General features: G+C 37.7%; 1 long non-coding RNA gene across 2 annotated transcripts in view; it reads left to right on the top strand.

The window, feature by feature from the left end:
- Positions 1-15476, top strand: part of LOC105716297 (uncharacterized) — a 119864-nt gene extending 104388 nt beyond the window's left edge. Inside the window, exons 3-5 of one of the 2 annotated variants that reach the window (XR_010344021.1) lie at positions 2979-3128; positions 4239-4292; positions 15301-15476. This is a non-coding gene — a long non-coding RNA (uncharacterized LOC105716297). Of the gene's footprint in view, positions 1-2978; positions 3129-4238; positions 4434-15300 lie in introns of those variants that run through there. The other variant, XR_010344020.1, reaches the window with a different exon arrangement.
- Positions 15477-20213: the final 4737 nt, after the last annotated feature.

Genomic DNA, 20213 nt, shown 5'->3' with positions numbered 1-20213 from the left:
AAACTTCATATGGAATCACAAGAGAGCCTGCATACCCAAGACAATCCTAAGCAAAAAGAACAAAGTCGGAGGCATCACACTGCCGGACTTCAAACTATACTACAAGGCTACAGTAATCAAAAGAGCATGGTACTGGTACCAAAACAGAGACATAGACCAATGGAACAGAACAGAGGCCCCAGAAGCAACACCACACATCTACAACCATCTCATCTTTGACAAACCTCACAAAAACAAGCAGTGGGGAAAGGACTCCATGTTTAATAAATGGTGTTGAGAAAACTGGCTAGCAATGTGCAGAAAGCAGAAACTGGACTCCTTCCTGACACCTTACCCTAAAATTAACTCCGGATGGATTAAAGATTTAAACGTAAAACTTAACACCATAAAAACACTAGAAGAAAATTGTAGGCAAAACCATCCAGGACATAGTCATAGGCAAGGACGTCATGACTAAAACACCAAAAGCAATGGCAACAAAAACCAAGATAGACAAATGGGATCTAATTAAAATTCAGAGCTTCTGTACAGCAAAAGAAACCATCATTAGAGTTAACCAGCAACCAACAGAATGGCAAAAAATTTTTGCAATCTACCCATCTGACAAGGGGCTAATATCCAGGATCTACAAAGAACTAAAACAGATATACAAGAAAAAAACAAACAACCCCATTCAAAAGTGGACGAAGGATATGAACAGACACTTTTCAAGACATATAAGAGGCCAACAAACATATGAAAAAATGCTCATCATCACTAGTCATTAGAGTAATGCAAATCAAAACCACATTGAGATACCATCTCATGCCAGTTAGAATGGTGATCATTAAAAAATCTGCACACAACAGATGCCAGAGAGGATGTGGAGAAATAGGAACACTCCTACACAGTTGGTGGAAGTGTAAATTAGTTCAACCATTGTGGAAGACAGTGTGGCGATTTCTTAAGGATCTAGAAATAGAAATTCCATTTGGCCCAGCAATCCCATTATTAGGTATATACCCAAAGAACTATAAATCGTTCTGCTATAAAGACGCATGCACACGTATGTTCATTGCAGCCCTGTGTACCATAGCAAAGACCTGGAACCAACCCAAATGCCCATCAATGATAGACTGGGCAAAGAAAATGTGATACATATACACCATGGAATACTACACAGCCATAAAAAATGAGTTTGTGTCCTTTGTAGAGACTTGGATGAATCTGGAAGCCAGCATTCTGTACAAACTGACACAAGAACAGAAAACCAAACACTGTACGTTCTCGCTCATAGGTGGGTGTTGAACAGTGAGAACCTGTGGACTCAGGAAGAGGAGCATCACACACTGGGGGCAGTTGAGGTGGGGTAGGGGAGGGTAAGCAGGGGGTGGGGGGGGGTGGGGAGGGATAACATGGGGAGAAATGCTGGATATAGTATATACCTAAAGTAAAATAAAAAGTTAAAAAAAAAAAGAGACAGGGTCTTGCAACTTTGCCCAGGCTGACCTTGAACTCCTGGGCTCAAGCAATCATTCCCCTTCAGCCTCACAAGTAGCTTGGACTACAAGCCTGCATCATTGTGCCCAGAAATAGATAATATTAATAACAGCATACAGATATGAAAGTCAGTTTTCAGGAATGCAATGCCATGCCATAGGGTTCAAATTACCAAGTGAGAGTGCAAATCCAAGGAAAACTGGGAAGACAGGGATTTAGTGACACAGTTCTCTCTTGTTCATTCTTGGTGATCATCACTAGATTCTGGTCTTACAAGACTGGCCAGATGAGGAGTATGATTTCTATAAGAAATCAGAGATCTGAGAATGAAGGTACTCTCTAAGTCAATGACCCTGCATCAGAATTTCCCCACCTCAGATCCCCCAAGTCAGAATCTCTGAAAATATCATGTGGACATATGAATAGGGTAAAGGATGACAGAAGTGTTCATACATATTAACATCCTTAAAAGCATCTAATCAACTGCATGCCCACTTAGAAAACAAAAAGACCAAAGGCATATTTTTGTAGGTATTCTATAGTTATGGGTATTGTAAATAAACATGTTTATTGGGGGTACTCATCATTTGTCTGTTTTGTAAAATCTATAGTTCTGAAGTGATTGGCTGCCATTGCATTTTCTCCTCTTTTACTTAAATTATGACCAGAATAATTAATGAATGAGGCTAATCTAGGAAGCTGGTAAAAGGGGGCTGAAAGAGGGGCATTAGATCAGTGGAATTGTTGAGTGCCTTAAATCTCAAAGCCTTCTGGAGAATACAACTCACTTTAAATCTTCCCTTTCAGAAGGCATAAAATTCAGAGAGGATAAGATGTGTGCATTTGATAGATGCCAGTGTTTACCTTAAGACTGAAGTTCTGTTTCCTTTATGCTCATGTTGTACCAGGAACAACCTCAGAATTTTTAAACACACTGTAGTCTGCTTCTGCGGCTCTCTGTTTATTCAGTATTGCTTTAGAATTGTTAAGATCCCTGTCTGGAAGGAGTCATTCTGCTTCTCAGATAATATTTTAAAAAATGTCAGAAATATCAACTAAAGACATGAGTTTTTTCAAACAGAAGAAAAACCTGATTGTATATGTTCAAATGAACTGATTTGGAAGCAGGAAGTAAATTTCAGAACTATATAAATAAGTTAGAAAAGCTTAAAAATATTATCAGCCTGGAATTCACCTAAAATTTGTTATAAAGTCCTTTTGGACAGCATATCTTTTTGAAGGAATACTGGCTAAAAATTTAACATGGGTCTTTCAGTGGTGGTATTATATATAACATTGGTCTTTCAGTGGTGATGTTATATATAACAACTCATTTCTTATTTTTGCCATTGACTTAATCTAGAGCAGTGTTTCTCAAACAATTTTCCTTTGCAACATGCCAAACTTAGATTTTTCAACTTCTAAAATCCAGCAACAGATATTTTTTCACTCTGAATAATAATAAAAAAAACCTCAAGTACTTTTTTGTTTATTTACAGGTATTATTTATCTGCTCATAAATGCTGATAGTCAAGAACAAAATGAAAAAGTCACAAGATATTGAAAACAAACATCCTTAGGAGCAGCTGATCCTGGTGTGCCAAGTTGGCTTCTTTGAGATGTGAAATTATGATTCTTCATCATATTGCGTAAGTCAAATGTCACCTGATATGATAGGAGAAGTGTTCCTATGATACAATTATCATCAGCAGTAGGTAAGAATGTTCTCCAAGGATCATGAGCACCTACAGGAGCACACTCATACCAAGAATTTGAGAATTACTGATTTTGAGAACTCATTGCCCTTAATCACAAGGTCTCCCTTTGTCATTTTTGTTATGCATATGCCCTCTGACCCAGTTTTCTGACTTCTGTCTATTATATCCACTGAACAAAAAAATTTTAAATACATGCACAAGATGTTTATTATAGCATTGTTTTTAATATTTAAAAATTGTGGTCAGGTACTGTGGCTCATACCTGCGATCCCAGCACTTTGGGAGGCCAAGGTGGAAGGATCACTTGAACCCAGGAGTTCAAGACCATTCTGAGAAACATGGTGAGACCTTGGTCTCTACAAAAAATTTAAAAGTTAGCCACCCTTAGCTGCTCGGGAGGCTGAGGTGGGAGGACCACTTGAGCCTCAGAGGTCAAGACTGCAGTGAGCTGTGTTCATGCCACTGAACTCAAGCCTGGGCAACAGAGCAAACCCTGTCTCAAAAAATAAACAAACAAATGAAGAAAAATTGCATACAACTCAAACATATGAGAATGTTTGGGTAAATCTTAGAATATTCACATAGTAGTTTTACAAAACAAGATTGCACTATTTATATTGATATGAATGATCATCAAGACATAGATAAATAAATAAAAGTAAGCTGAAGAATAATCCATATATATGATCCCTTTATATGCTGTATTTGGTACACATGGGGCAAGTGGTAGGAAATGAAGGGGGTCTTAGAAAAAGTTCAGAGATGTCACACACCAGACTCTTGGTGGGAGGGTGAAGTTGCAAGGATGAAGGAGAACCTGAACTTTTTAATCTACATACTTCTGTGTTGTTTAAATGTATTCATAAATCATTTGTGTGCCTAAAAAAGAGAAATCACGTGCTTATAAAAGCACATGACGAAATTTCTTTTCTTTAGAATTTAGTGCCAGAAAAACTTGCATTCAAATAAGAATTTGTTTGTTTTTCTTCAATTCTAATGGAAATAATTCAAGAATGTTTCCCTTTTAATTCTGCCTTTCAGGAAGCCCAGAATCAAAATGGACACTCAGTTGGAGCAGCCGCACTAGCCTGCCAGGTTAGCAGGTTTGCTACCACCTCTTTCTACAGATCCCATTTGCAATTTTCTAGGTTTACATTATCAAACTAATTTTCTATATAATCTTCGTTATAAGCCTCTTCAGATGTTTTTAAAAAGAAATGAGGAATACATCAATGGATAAACAATCAAATGATTATTTTCATTGAGTTGGAAAGTCATTTCACATTTCAGAATGGCTGTTAGTGACAGTTGACTTCTACCTAAATGTAACTCAATATTAGACATTCTTATTCTATAACATGTAACTCATACCTTAACAAAAATAATTAGTGGGCTCCAGAATCCACAGAAAAATATATTCAGGATTTTGCTTTTCCCCCACTGTACTGTCTGAGGTGGTTGTTTAGGTCTAGTGAGCTACTAAAGTTAATTATACCCAAAGGAAATACACAGACCTCAGGGATTTGATGGCAATGTATCTATTTATTGAGGTCCTCTGTGTGTGAAGTAAAATAGTCCTTAAAAAAGATAAAATGGAAAGACCCCAGTACAGATTTATACAAGCAAGTAAAAAAATAGTCTGCTTCAAATAGTAAAGTTTAAAAACTGTGCATTCTATAGAATACTGACAATCACAGGCTCAGGCTCACGCTTCCCCACCCATTTCCATCCCACACACTTGTGTAAAGCATCCTGTTTTACAGGTTTCAAGCGTGGCTCCATCCTTGCTTTAAAAAAACAGAAAACCAAACCACTTTTGGTACATTTTGGTGTGTTCTTTATTTTGAATGTCTTTTGAAACACATCCTTCTATGTTCCAGAAATAAACTGGCAGCTCCCTCTCTTGTCCTGGTGAAACTTCTCACTGGTCAGTTCCCCATGCAAACAAAGCCATGAGAGAAGTGTTTTAGACAAGCCTTTTCCCAGCTAATGGCTTGAATGTGCTCTGGGAATGCTAACATGATTTTTTAATTAACATTAATTCTGCTTAGCTTCAACTATGAAAGAAATGGGGTTTCTTCAAACACCAATTAACAAAGCAAACCCCAATAAAGGGAAAATACTGGCTCCCCACCTCCAGCCCCCAACAGGAAATTCCCCCCTGTTAAGTTTTCCCCAAGGTCTCTATAAACTTTTTCTGATGAACTTGGTAAAGCCTTAATGAGAATGAATCAGCACAGATTTTCCATCATATAAACAGAAATACTTAATTTCATGCAAGGGGACAGCGTGCTGGATTCTGCCTAGCCCACCACACAATATTTTCAGTTTTTCCTCCTTCCTAGTAATTTATTTCTCATAGTATTTTCATTACCCTCAGAGTTTCCCAAACCTGAGGACTGTACCTCAACATCATAGATGAAACAAAAAGACCTAAGCCCTTAGCTCATTGCTGACTCTATTTTCTTACTTGAAGCAGACGGAAAATATTTTCCCTCTTTGTGTTTGCTCAGAATAAATTTCCCTGCATGGGCCACTCCTAGGACCCAGAGGGACAATCATACTTCCAGACATGCCCAGAGGGCAAAGCAACACATCCAAAGATCCCACTACGACAACCTTTCTCACATCATATTCAGAAAAACACAAGATGTTATTCTGTGTACTACTCAAAAAGGGTTTTGTGGTCAAATAAACTTGGGAAGTGCTTCAAACTATATTTATTTGGAGATTCACAAAGCATGTCAACCTGTTAAAGGCTCTGAAAACCTTGTAATTAGAAAATCTAAGTAACTTTGCTTAACCCTATTTATTTTTCTGACTGATTTAATCACAACACCTTTCTTCATGGAATATGACCATTCCACAAATCACTTTAAAAATAAGAAGGAAGTGAATAGTTACTAAGCACCAGCCATGTGCATTGATTATTTCAGTTAATCATCCTAACAGTTCTATTAGTATTATTATCCCCATTTTACAGGTTAAAAAAATGCTGAAGTTCAAAATGTTTTTAAAACATGTCCAGCTTTACATACATAATACATTAATGCAGCTAGCATTCAAATCCAGCTCCAAGACAGTAACTCAGATGGGTGAGGAGGTTTAAAACTATATCACATGAGGAAAAATCAATCATTCTAACTTAATTTTAGCTTAGTCTGATTTGGAGGAGTTTCTGGGGAGAGGAGGCACGATGTGATGATGTCTTTAAATATTTGAAAGTTGGGACTGTCAAGTGAAAACTGGATTATTCAAGCAGCAGGTGGGGTGACTCTACCTTCAGGCTTCCATCCAGGCCTGAAACTATAAGCTTTTGAGCTGTTAAAGATGCACAAAGGAATGGTTCACTGCCACTGGTGACCAGTTATCTTCCCAGAGGCTCACCTCTAAATTCATACAGCTTGGAATTCCATGAAATGTCCTCACAACTTATAAATGTAATAAATGCAACTGAAGAAAAATAGTTTTAAGGCCATCAACACAACACTGTTTTTCAGTCAAACAGAAAGAATCTCAATTACTTTATGATGAAAGAACCAAAGCCTTACTATACCATAATTTGTCATGAAGTAAAATGGCAACATTTTTATTAGGACACATTGCATTAAACTGCTTTCACACTGCTATAAAAATACTCCCAAGACTGGGTAATTTATAAAGGAAATAGGTGTCATTGACACAGTTCTGCATGGCTGCGGAGGCCTCAGGAAACTTAAAATCATAGTGGAAGGAGAAGCAGGCACATCTTACATGGTGGCAGGAGAGAAAGGAGAAAGTGAAGGGGGAAGAACCTCTTATAAAACCAGCAGATCTTATGAGAACTCACTCTCTCTCAGGAGAACAGCATGGGAGAAAACACCCCAGCGATTCAATCACCTCCCTTCCTCGACACATGGAGATTACAGGTCACTCCTTTGACACATGGGGATTATAATTTGAGATGAGATTTAGGTTGGGACACAGAGCCAAACAATATCACCCAGCCAATGGCATTTATTTATAAGAAGTGCTAGAAAGAACCTTATTGGTTCTTTATTGGTCTGTCAAGACATCATCACACGTGATTCTATTCCACAAAAAGTGGTGTTACAATGAGCATTTAAGGCATAAGGGGAGTAAAATTTCAGACTAGCAACATCTGGGAAGCCTTCTTGCATAGTTAATCAGCTAGTTGCAATATTTATAGAAGGCCTTCAGGAAGTACATACACGGAAATATGCCAGATTTGGGCATGGAAGAGAGCTTACAAAGTCAAGTATGTGGAGATACTGATAGAGACAGAGATATATTTTGACCAAGAAGAGAGTAGAAAAATGTGAAAGAATTATATTAAATTAAAAAATACTGCATTTTTATTTTGTATGTGTATAACACCAGTAATATTTTAGCAGAGTATTTAGAGAAAATACCACAAATCATGAAGAGTAATTCTGCATACTGTGCAGGTCTGATTATGATTTTTCTAAAGACCAATGTAGAAATGTATTGACCAATAATCAGCTCCATGAGTTAGGTTTCCCTACAGTCCTAAGTAAACTGCCCTCCACTGTGGTGGCAAAGCTAATAATGCCTATTTACCAGGGTTTTCTGCCTTGCTCCTAGTCTATTAATTAGGGCTGGAAGCAGCGTTTTACTACATCTGTTAGGGAAATCATTCATATACAAAACTATTTTGTATGGTTTTTGTTTGTTTGTTTGTTTGAGATAGAGTCTCACTCTGTCACCCAGGCTGGAGTGCAGTGGTGCAATCATGGCTCACTGCAACCTCTGCTTGTTGGGTTCAAGCAATTCTTCTGCCTCAGCCTCCTGAGTAGCTGGGACTACAGGCATGTGCCACCATGCTCGGCTAATTTTTTGTATTTTTGGCAGAGACAAGGTATCACCATGCTGGCCAGGCTGGTCTCGAACTCCTGACCTTGTGATCTACCTGTCTCAGCCTCCCAGAGTGTTGGGATTACAGGTGTGAGCCACCACTCCCGGCTGGGTTAACTTTTTTAAAGAAAAGCCAAGTGGAACATGCTTTAGATCACTTGGAAGTCATTTATTCATCAAAATTGTGCTGAGAGCCAACTACATGCAGGGCACTTGGGGGATGCAGTGAAGACTAAAAAACAGGTTTGTCTGGAAGAACTCATGCTCCAAAGAAGTAGAGAAAACATTCAGCAGTAACAAGAAAACAAAGTAGTCTGTGGCAATCACTGCAAGAGAAGGAGAGACTAAGTGCAATGGATTTCTGAGGATGGTATTTATTTACCAACGTAATACATGTGTCAGATCTAGACTCAGCAGGCTATCATGGGTTCCCCTTCCATGACATTCTACTCGGCAGACACAAAGGTCTACTTAAATGTTCAGGACAGCAATAAAATCTGAAAAGATAAATAATATTTTTTTACACATTGAAGACATCCTTGATAACATTAAGGATCTTTATGTTTTCATGCTGTAGGTGCAAAAACAAAACAACTTCATATGTAATCCATTCAAAATTATATGGAATAAATTAGTGTCTTGGAATTCTGGTTAATTTCCATTGTTCAGAATGTGAATATTCCCTTAATTTCTTTGCTAATTAATAGGAGTACTTTATAAAATTGATTATGAAAGAAAATAGATGCCTTAAAACCTTAATACTATATAATGGGCAGGCAGAAATAAAAGAATAGGCCCTATTTCCATTTCTACTGCTAAATTCCATTTGGCTTTCTAAATAATTTCCTAAGAAGGAACTAGAGATAAATTACTTTAAAATGGATAGCATGTATGCTGTTTAATTGCCAGGAACTAATAAGTATTTTGAATCAAGTAAGACTGAAGCTTCTTAAAACTCTGTAGCTTAAACTTGTTACATATTTTAAATTAAGAAACATGAAATTTTCTTCAAAAAATAATTTCATGCTCAGAATTACTAAAAACATGAAACATAGAATAATGCTACCTTTTCCTATTGTCTTTTCATTATTTTTTTCTTAAGACATAGGTGACATACCCAAGTGCTTGTCCTTCATCAAATATTTCTATAAGCAGCAGAGCAGAAAGCTCTAATATCTATTCATTCGTAATGTGTCATTCTGAATGTATTAAGGACAACTGACTTCACATGTCATAGGTAATTATAAAAGTCACCTTCAGTTTCAGGTTTTTAAAGCACAGCACCATATACTTTTAATAAGCACATGTATTGATGTCTTTTGACATGTCTGAATCTCTTTTCATCTCTCACTTTTATGGTGGATAAATTGTCTCCATGGTCATTTAATTTAAAAGATTAATTTTCACTGCCAGGTGCAGTGGCTCACGCCTGTAATCCCAACACTCTGGTAGGCCAAGGTGGGTGGACTGCTTGAGTCCAGGAGTTCAAGAACAGTCTGGGCAATATGGCAACACCTTATGTCTATTAAAAATACAAAAATTAGCTGGGTGTGGTGGTGTGTGCCAATAGTCCCAGTTCCTCGAGAGGCTGAGATGAGAGAATCCCCTGAGGCCGGGAGGTTGAGGATTGCACCACTGCACTCCAGCCTGGGAGAGAGGAAGAAAATGACAAAATATATTTTGTCTTATTTTAACTCCTTAACTGGGATGTGCAATAAAATTTTACCGTGTTTTTTTCTTGTAAATGAGAGAGTTTATTTGTGTCCTGAGATTCTGTAACCCAGAATGTTCTGTCCCTAGAAGTAATTTTTAGAGTCTCATCTGAGAAAATAAGAGAGTTGAATAAAGTATAGGTGAAAAATTGAAAGTTGACATATCACAGTCAGACAGCAGGGAGTAGTAGGTAAGAACTTGCTACTCATGAATGTTGTGACTTCTGTGAAGGGTACAGCCAGTTCCGGTGTGAATGGCCAGCGCGGCTTTCTAAGAGTATTAATGGTGGTTCATAGGACTTGCCTGCAGATGAATTCTAGTGGGCTGAGCTGGAATCGCCCAGATAATCTAGGCCTGCAGAGATGTGTGGATCAACACTTCAGATTGAACAGTGCTCTTACTGCTGTTCAAGGGCATGGGTGGGCAACTTCCAGACTGTTTGCAGATTTGGCACATTCATTGGCAGAAGATAGACATTCAGTAGATCATTCACTTTTTAGATATTTAGGTGCCTTCATCACAGGAAAGCTTTCTAATACTTCTGTCATGGAATCCTGACTCCAGAGGCATCTTTGCACTGAACCAATCATCAAGAACTTGTTAGCCTCTGCCTAGCCTCTCAACAGTATGATACATGACTGATCGTGGCTTGTTTCTTGAAATACTTTTTTCTTTGGCTTCCACAATGTTGCATATCCTATTGTCCCTCCTGCTTATTCCTTTGCATGTGCATTTTTCTCTAAACAGCCTTTAAAGACATCGTGATATGTGGTCAAATACATATGATGAACTAAGAAGAAATTAGACAATACAGCTCTATTAGGGTGGGCTAAACTGCTAAAACAAATAGTGCATCCCAAAAATGTACAGTAACTCAAATATAACAGAGGTCTGTTTCTTGTTCATCTAATAGTCCAGAGTAGGAGTTCACAGTTTGCAGACAGCTACCCAACATGGTGATTCAGGCATCCAGTCTCCTGCTACCTCAAAGCTCCACCATAGCCATTACTGTGTCCACTGAAGAAGAGGATAAAAGGCAAATAGGAGGCATAACAAAGGCATTTCTGCTGAAAACCCACTGTTCAGAACTTAGTTATATAACCACACTTAACTGCAAAAGAGACTGAGGACTGACTGTGCTCTAGCCATGTGCCCGGGTAACAAAATGGAGAACAGATTTTAAGAGACTCTCCCACAACACTTCACATGAACTAATGGCATTTGTATACAAAGAAATAACACAACAGAAAAATGAGTATAGGGCATACACATACATACACAAAAATATTACCAAAGCAGAAGTAAGTATGACCAATAAAGAGATATTCAGCATTAGTCATAATCAGGGAAATGCTTAAAATAACAAGAGTATGTGATTGTTAAATATTTGGAAAAGTAATAATACCAAGTACTGGGGAGTATTGAGGGAAACAGACATTCTCATATGTTGCTGATGGAAGTGCACATTATACAACATTTTAAAAACAATTTGCTAACCTGTACTGCAATGTAAACTCATACTTTCATCAGTAATCCAACTTTCGGGAAACTGTTTACTGTGGTCACTGTGATATGCCTCTGGAATCCCACTCAAGCACTAAAGCACAAGTTCGCTCAGCTGCCAGAAGCCTTGCATGCTGATGCCCCACGACTGTGTCTCTCCTTGGGGATTTTTCCTCCACAGAAGGGAGCTGCTTTACCTTGAACCATGCCTGCTCCCTGGAAGAAGCCTACCTATGGTGGTGGTCAATGCAAAGGACACAAAGAGTGCCTTCCTTACCCCAACTTGGGACATTTCTCAAGGACTGGATCACTGAATTAAAAGAATACATAGATCTAAAATCGACAAACTAACATCACAATTAAAAGAAATAGAGAAGCAAGAGCAAACAAATGCAGAAGCTAACAAGAAATAACTAAGATCAGAGCAGAACTGAAGCGGACCAGAGACACGAAAAACCATTCAAAAAATTAATGAATCCAGGAGCTGGTTTTTTTTGAAAAGATTAAAAAGATAGATAGACCATTAGCCAAACTAATAAAGAAGAAAATAGAGAAGAATCAAATAGACACAATAAAAAATGATATAAGGGATATCACCACTGACCCCACAGAAATACAAACTACCACCAGAGAATACTATGAACACCTCTACACAAATAAACTAGAAAATCTAGAAGAAATGGATAAATTCTGGTACACATATACCCTCCCAAGACTAAACCAGGAAGAAGTGGAATCCCTCAAAAGACCAAAAACAAGTTCTGAATTGAGGCAGTAATTATAGTCTACCAACCAAAAAAAGTCCAGGACCAGATGGATTCACAGCCAAATTCTACCAAAGATAAAAAGAGGACCTGGTACCATTCCTTCTGAAACTATTCCAAACAACAGAAAAAGAGGGATTCCTCTTTAACTCATTTTATGGAGGCAGCATTATTCTGATAACAAAACCTGGCAGAGACACAACAAAAGAAAATTTCAGGCCAATATCCCTGATGAACATTGATGCGAAAATCCTCAATAAAATACTGGCAAACCAAATCCAGCAGCATATCAAAAAGCTTCTCCACCACGATCAAGTGGGCTTCATCCCTGGGATGCAAGGCTGGTTCAACATACGCAAATCATTAAACATAATCCATCACAAAAACAGAACCAATAACAAAAACCACATGATTATCTCAATAGATGCAGACAAGGCCTTTGACAAAATTCAACACCCCTTCATGCGAAAAACACTCAATAAACTAGGTATTGATGGAAAGTATCTCAAAATGATAGCTATTTATGACAAACCCACAGCCAGTATCATACTGAATGGGCAAAAGATGGAAGCATTCCCTTTGAAAACTAGCACAAGACAAGGATGCCCTTTCTCACCACTCCTACTCAACGTAGTATTGGAAGTTCTGGCCAGAGCAGTCAGACAAGAGAAAGAAATAAAGGGTATTCAAATAAGAAGAGAGGAAATCAAATTGTCTCTGTTTGCAGATGACATGATTGTATATTTGGAAGACCCCATTTTCTTAGCCCAAAAACTCCTAAGCTGATAAGTAACTTCAGCAAAGTCTCAGGATACAAAATCAATGTGCAAAAATCACAAACATTCCTATACACCAATAATAGACAAACAGAGAGCCAAATCATGAGTGAACTCCCATTTACAATTGCTACAAAGAGAATAAAATACCTAGGAATACAATTTACAAGAGACATGAACAAGCTCTTGAAGGAGAACTACAAACCACTTCACAAGGAAATAAGAGAGGACACAAACAAATGGAAAAACATTCCATGCTCATGGATAGGAAGAATCAATATTGTGAAAATGGCCATAGTGCCCAAAGTAAGTTATAGATTCAATGCTATTCCCATCAAGCTTTCTTCACAGAACTAAAAAAAAATCTATTTTAAATTTCATATGTAACCAAAAAGAAAAAAGCTGGAGGCATCATGCTACCTAACTTCAAACTATACTACAAGGCCTCACTAATAAAAACAGCATGATACCAGTACCAAAACAGAAATATAGACCAATGGAACAGAATAGAGGCCTCAGAAATAATGCCACACATCTACAACCATCTAATCTTCAACAAACCTGACAAAAACAAGCAATGGGGAAGAATTCCCTATTTAATGATTGGTGCTGAGAACACTTACTAGCCATATGCAGAAAACTGAAACTAGACCCCTTCCTTATACCTTATACAGAAATTAACTCAAGATGAATTAAAGATTTAAATGTCAAATCTAAAATCATAAAAACCTATGCAATACCATTAAGACATAGGCATGGGCAAAGACTTTATGACTAAAACACCAAAAGCAATGGCAAGAAAAACCAAAATTGGCAAATGGGATCTAACTAAACTAAAGAGCATCTGCACAGCAAAAGAAACTAGCATCAGAGTGAACAGGGAACCTACAGAATAGGAGAAAATTTGTTCAATCTATCCATCTGACAAAGGACTAATATCCAGAATCATAAGGAACTTAAACAAATTTACAAGAAAAAAACAACCCCATCAATAAGTGGGTGAAGGATATGAACAGACACTTCTCCAAAGAAGACATTTATGTGGCCAACAAACATATGAAAAAAAGCTCATCATCACTGGTCATTAGAGAAATGCAATCAAAACCACAATGAGATACTATCTCACACCAGTTAGAATGGTGATCATTAAAATGTCAGGAAACAACAAATGCTGGAGAGGATGTAGAGAAATAGGAACAGTTTTACACTGATGGTGGGAGTATAAATTAGTTCAACCATTGTGGAAGACAGTGTGGTGATTCCTCAAGGATCTAAAAATAAAAATACCATTTGACCCAGCTATCCCATTACTGAGTATATACACAAAGGATTATAAATCATTCTGTTATAAAGACACATGCACACATATGTTTATTGCAGCACTATTTACAATAGCAAAGACATGGAACCAACCCATCAATGATAGACTGGATAAAACAAATGTGGCACATATACACCATGGAATACTATGCAGCCATAAAAAAGAATGAGTTAATGTTTTTTGAACAGATATGGATAAAGCTGGAAACCATCATTCTCAGCGTACTAACACAGGAACAGAAAACCAAACACTGCGTGTTCTCACTTGTAAGTGGGAATTGAACAATGAGAGCACATGGACACAGGGAAGGGAACATCATACACTGGGGCCTGTCAGGGTGGTGGGAAAAGCATTAGGACAAATACCTGGTGCATGCGGGGATTAAAACCTAGATGATGGGTTGATGGATGCAGTAAACCACCATGACACATATATACCTATGTAAAAACCTGCACGTTCTGCACATGTATCCCAGAACTTACAGTATAATAATAATAATAATAAAATACATAATTTCTACACTAGTACCTACAGGGCTCATCATATATCTGGATTGTAAAATCAGGAATAAAGTTGTTTTACTAGACAGTCAGTAACTCACAGAAAAAGTTTTTTTTTTTATCTATTTTGTAGACTAGTGGTAGACAAGTAACCCAGTTTGAAGAAATTTTTTGTATGTTTATCTTAAGGTATAAAGTTTGTTTCCCTATAACTACATTGCATGATTCAAGGTTTTAGCTCATTGTGGTAGAGCAAAATGCCAGTTTTGCTTTTCAACAATTTTTATGTATTATTAAGATATAACTGGGCACAGACTTCTTTGTAATTCACCCTAGATAGTTTTATATACTTGTACTTTACTTTCATGTTTCTTGTATAGTGCTCTACATTTGATTCTCATGACAATTTTGGGAAGCAGCCAAATGGCTTTGGTGTGCCCACTTTATAGATAAGGAAACAGTTTAAGAAAGATTTTTTTTTTTTGAATATCCATTCACAGCCAGTGCATTGTGGAACTGGAACTTAAACTGAAGTCTCTTATTACCTAGAATAGATGTGTCCTCTTCAGGCACTTTTTTTTCATAACAATCCACACAGGAATCTTGAAGCTGCTTTCCTTATATAATATTTCTTCCTTTTCCTTAAAACAGGTAGTTATTCTAAGGAGAAACAGTCATATCATTTTAAGGACCCTTGTATACAGTTATCTCCATGGAGGAATAAAAAGAACAGGTACTTCTGGAACAGAGGCTACATCTTCTTCCAAGTTTTTAATGGGTTCAGAACATTTTAGCCATGTCTACATGATAAAAATAAAATGTTTTCCCCACTCAAAGCAACTGCAGATTTCTGAATGTGGGGGGTGTGTGTGTGTGTGTGTGTGTGTGTGTGTGTGACAGAGAGAGAGAGAGAAACACAAAAATGACTAAGCTCCCCCTGACCTACCTTCTCATTTCTGAAACTGAAATTGGAAATCTCTTGCTTGGGACACTAGGGATCTGTTCTGTCTGGGCATGCAGCCGTATTGGGGGCATGCCCAAGGGGACTGTGCCTGAGATCCTAAAGTATGCTGTCCCAGGACACCAGTGCCCCCATCCCTTCTTGTGATCCAAGTTAACTACAATCTGAGAATGTCTCCTGAACATGCATCTGATGATAATCTCTCATTGTAATGATTGCCGAGAAAGTAACCCAGGTGTGGCTTTAGAACAATCCTTTCTTTCAAAATTGTAAAACTACTCTAAGAAAACCTTAATTTTGGTCCCTAGAATTAAAACAAAAACAAAAATAAAAACAAAAAGCCAAAAACACTTGCAGTTTCAGAAAGGCCTTTGTTCTAAACACAGTCTCTAACTCCTCTCCTGTTCATTTGCCAGTGGCTGTGTCTAGACCAGTGAGGCACTCCTTCTCAAAAGGTAATACCTGGCTTTTCAGCTATGACTATGGAATCTCACCCATGACCACCCAATGCTCTGTTTTATTTTGTTTACTGTATGTATAGTGTACCTTAGCATAGATTTAACTTTTAACTATTAAATTCCTTGCCCACAAAGGTGCATGTAAAACAGATAATCCCAAATATTTAGTTTCAAATTCCAGGCTGAAAATATATCTGCACTTACATTAATGCCTTTAAATGCTTAGAGGTACATTAAAGTGCAGTCCTTTTCCAAAAAGGAAATCTTTCTGCTACCCAATTCCAAATGCACCAAAGGTTCAGCGGACAGTGTAAAACCTCCCATCTGTTTATGTTTTGTTTCATACCAAGTTGGCCTCAGGCAGGCTTCCAGGCACCCTGTGGCCCCTGGTCGCCTTCCCTCTTCTCTTTCCTATCCCTCTGCCCTGCACCATCACTGGGTTAGGCCCCTATCTCTTCCTGCAACTGTCTCACATACTCAAGACCATGGGGAGCAGTGTTTCTGATTCCTTTTTGGAGGGGGATGATGTCGCCACATAGTGTTGTGGGCAGTGGTCCTGGAACCTTCAAATTACTGAGTGAAGGATTTATGAGATGGAGTTTTCTTACTAACACTGATGGGCTCTCATAGGATTCACAATGATGGGCTTTCCTGGATTAACATCATAAAACAAAATGACCCCATCTCACAGAGGTCAGGATGAGAATGAGTGAAGGGGCATCAGGGGAACATCCTGTCACATCCTTTTTTTTTTTTTATGATAAACATTTTAAGTTCCTGGCAACTCCTGGTCTAACCTTAAATTAAGTGTTCCACCTTCAAGAGGAGAGATGGATCAGGGAAGCTGGCTGACATCAGAATATAAACTGAGAACAAAACCTGATGCCCGAGAGACAGCAAATCAGGTAATCTGCATTTTGAAAAATCAGGAGTTGATTGAATTTTACAGTTCATTCAGCAGTTTCTCAGCACTAAGTTTCTTGCTTTTCTAAAAGGCAATAGAGAGAGGGAAAAAAAGCAACCATCAAGCAGATTGAAATTTTGCATAAATAGCAAGCAGATGAATGAAAGTAGGAGAATCCTCTGGGGTCCTGCTCCAAATGCTCCTCATACCAGGCCTCCTTCCCTTTCTTCCTGATGCAGCTGAGAGCTCTGCTGACCCTATTTCTGTCCAGTCAAAACACACCTGTCTTCAAAGAGCCATATGTTTCACAGGAAGAGTTCATTCCCCTCCATACCCAGAAGAAGGCTGATACCATGTGTTTCTCTAAACTTGGATGCAAGGAAGAAGAGTCCAAAATATCAACAGGTAAGGATCTACTTGATACCTGGAGCCTTTACAGTCCCGTAAACAGTGTATAAGCATTCCCTTTCCAACATGTCCACACCAACATCTGTTGTTTTTTGGCTTTTTAATAATTCTGGCTGGGGCAAAGTGGTATCTCATTGTGGTTTTAATTTGCATTTCCTGAATGATTAGTGATACTGAGCATTTTTTTGTCATATGCTTGTTAGCCATTTTTATATCTTCTTTTGAGAAATGTCTCTTCACGCCATTTGCCCCCTTTTTAATGGGATTACATAATCCTCTTTTAAAATAATTTAAACATATTTAGATATGGTTTAAAATAATTTTAATATATTTAGATCACATGATTCTGAATAATATTTGACACAACGAGTAAGATTGGTCCTAGAGATTCTAGATATTTTAGATTTGATTTCGTCCTTTTGGAATCAGCATAAACATGTTGCTCATTAGAAAAGAATATGCCAAAACTGAAAAATATGCCTTTTTAGAAAATGATCTCATTTTTGGCAGAATATCCATGACTTCTGAATGAAAACATAACCATTCTCATTCTAGACAAAATGCTATAGGGCATTTTATTTAGAAAAAGAAACATTCTTTGCATTTCCCAGAGAATGCAAAAGAAGTAAAACACATTACAAATGTTGTGTGGTTGCTTTATGAATTAGTCCTTTTATGTTTCCAAAGCAAGTACAATAGATAAGCCTCATAACTGTGTATTTTTTCCTCTAAGGGACCATTCAAAATCTTTGTGGTTAGTGATATTTTTAATTCAGCTCTGGACTTTCTCCAGGAAATCACTAATAATTACTAATTGTATTTTTGTAAGTTAATGAAAGGATGTGTTCTATTTTCAATGCCACCCCTCACTTGTGTAATTCATGATGTTTCTTTTTTACATGATTGAGTAAGCTACAATACAGAGACATGAATTAACTAAGAAAGCTCCTTTGTGCAATTTTATAGAAATTAAGTGTAAAGTCTAGTCATGCAGTTGTCATAAAAAGAAACTATTCCTTCATCATTTTTTTCTTCCATTTTTGCTGCTTAGATTTTTTTATGAACAGTAGCAGAAAAGAGAACCATTTAGTGGAACAGTTGTTCTGAATGTAGTTATCCACTGAGACTGTGGGCAATCATATTTGTAAAAAATATATTATGGAATTTCCTTAGAGAGCCTTTTCACAGTGTTGAAATTAACTGAATGTCAATAAGAATAAGACACCTGGAATAAATTTTCTGATACTTCCAGGACTTCCAAACTGCAAATTCAGATAGCTCCTTAAATTTGTGAAATCAGGTTTATTCAATAAAATCTACAGTTCTTGTGATTAGATTGAATGGAAGTTTATGATTTAGGGAAGAATCTGCAAGGAATAACCGAGAAGAAAAACTGACATCTTGCATCACCGAGAGTTGGTTTCCCCTTCAAACTCTTCCCTTTTCCACCAACTTGGAGGGCACCATCATGGAAAAATACAGGTAATCTCATTTACAAATAGTTCTTGTTTCTGAGCATCTTACATCAAAGACTGTTATAGAAACTTAACCAAGCATTACGCTCTCCTCTGTCTTTGACTTCCCTAGTATATTGCCCTGACATTGTTTTTTCTTTCTTTTTTTTATTCCTTCCTCCCTTCCTCTTCCCCTCCCTCTGTTTCTCTGTTTCTCTCTTTCCTTCCTTTTTTCCTTCTTTTTTAATTAAATTTTTTTGGCTTTACTTTTCATAGGGTAGAAATATGCCAGCCCTGAAGGTATTTTGAAGCCAAGCTTTTACTCTTAGTTTGGGGATGGAGAAATGACTCATTACCACATATTTTAAAATCATCCACAAATTCAGGAATGTTTGGGTTATGGGCTGATAGTAGGGAAATTGGGTACAAAGTAAACCAAAAGCGCTAAGGATATACCAAGAGTTATATGTCAGTTGAGTTCAGGTACCTGGGGCCACAGTCAAATAGCAGAAGGAGAAATTATGAAATACAAGGCATCATACTACTAGTAATACTAGAAAATATGGGCTGGGCGTGGTGGCGCACCCTTGTAATCTCAGCACTTTGGGAGGCTAAGGTGGGCGGATCACAAGGTCAAGAGATCAAGACAATTCTGGCCACTATGGTGAAACCCCTCTACTAAACCATCTCTACTAAAAATACAAAAATTAGCTGGGTGTGGTGGCACACGCCTGTAGTCCCAACTACTCAGGAGGCTGAGGCAGGGGAATCGCTTGAACACAGTAGGCAGAGGTTGCGGTGAGCCGAGATTGTGCCACTACACTCCAGCCTGGTGACAGAGCAAGACTCTGTCTCAAAAAAAAAAAGAAAAGAAAAAATGAAAACACTGAATAGCACATATTATATGCTAGGAACTGAATCTATATATTCATATTCCTTACAACAATCCTATGAGGCAAGTACAATCATTATGCCCATTTTATACATTAGGAAATGAGGGCACAGAAAAAAATTAATAACGTGCCCAAGATTACACATCAGTATAGGATGTATACTCAGGCATTCCGGCGTCAAACTCCATCCTATTAACCACTACAGTCTTTCTGGAGACTCGTTTCATCTAGTTCAGTATCTTTTATTGGGACTACCTATTGTTGATGGCATTGACATCTTGAAGGAGCAGTGTGTTATCTACCATGACTAGTCAGTACATGTTATGAATGTGGCATTATGCCTACACATCTCCTAGGCCACTTTGTTTCAAAAAAATAAGTGTGGCCACTCATGCACCCATTCGTCCTTCTATCTATCCATCTGGCTGTAAGATCCACATAAGTCTCACTATGGGTATGAATCCTACCCAGCAACCTTTCTATACA

This window comes from Aotus nancymaae, unplaced genomic scaffold (genome assembly GCF_030222135.1).
Source record: "Aotus nancymaae isolate 86718 unplaced genomic scaffold, 86718_ANA_hifiasm-v0.15.2.pri h1tg000025l, whole genome shotgun sequence".
Classification (NCBI taxonomy): domain Eukaryota; kingdom Metazoa; phylum Chordata; class Mammalia; order Primates; family Aotidae; genus Aotus; species Aotus nancymaae.
This window is presented reverse-complemented; position numbering and strand designations above follow the sequence as displayed.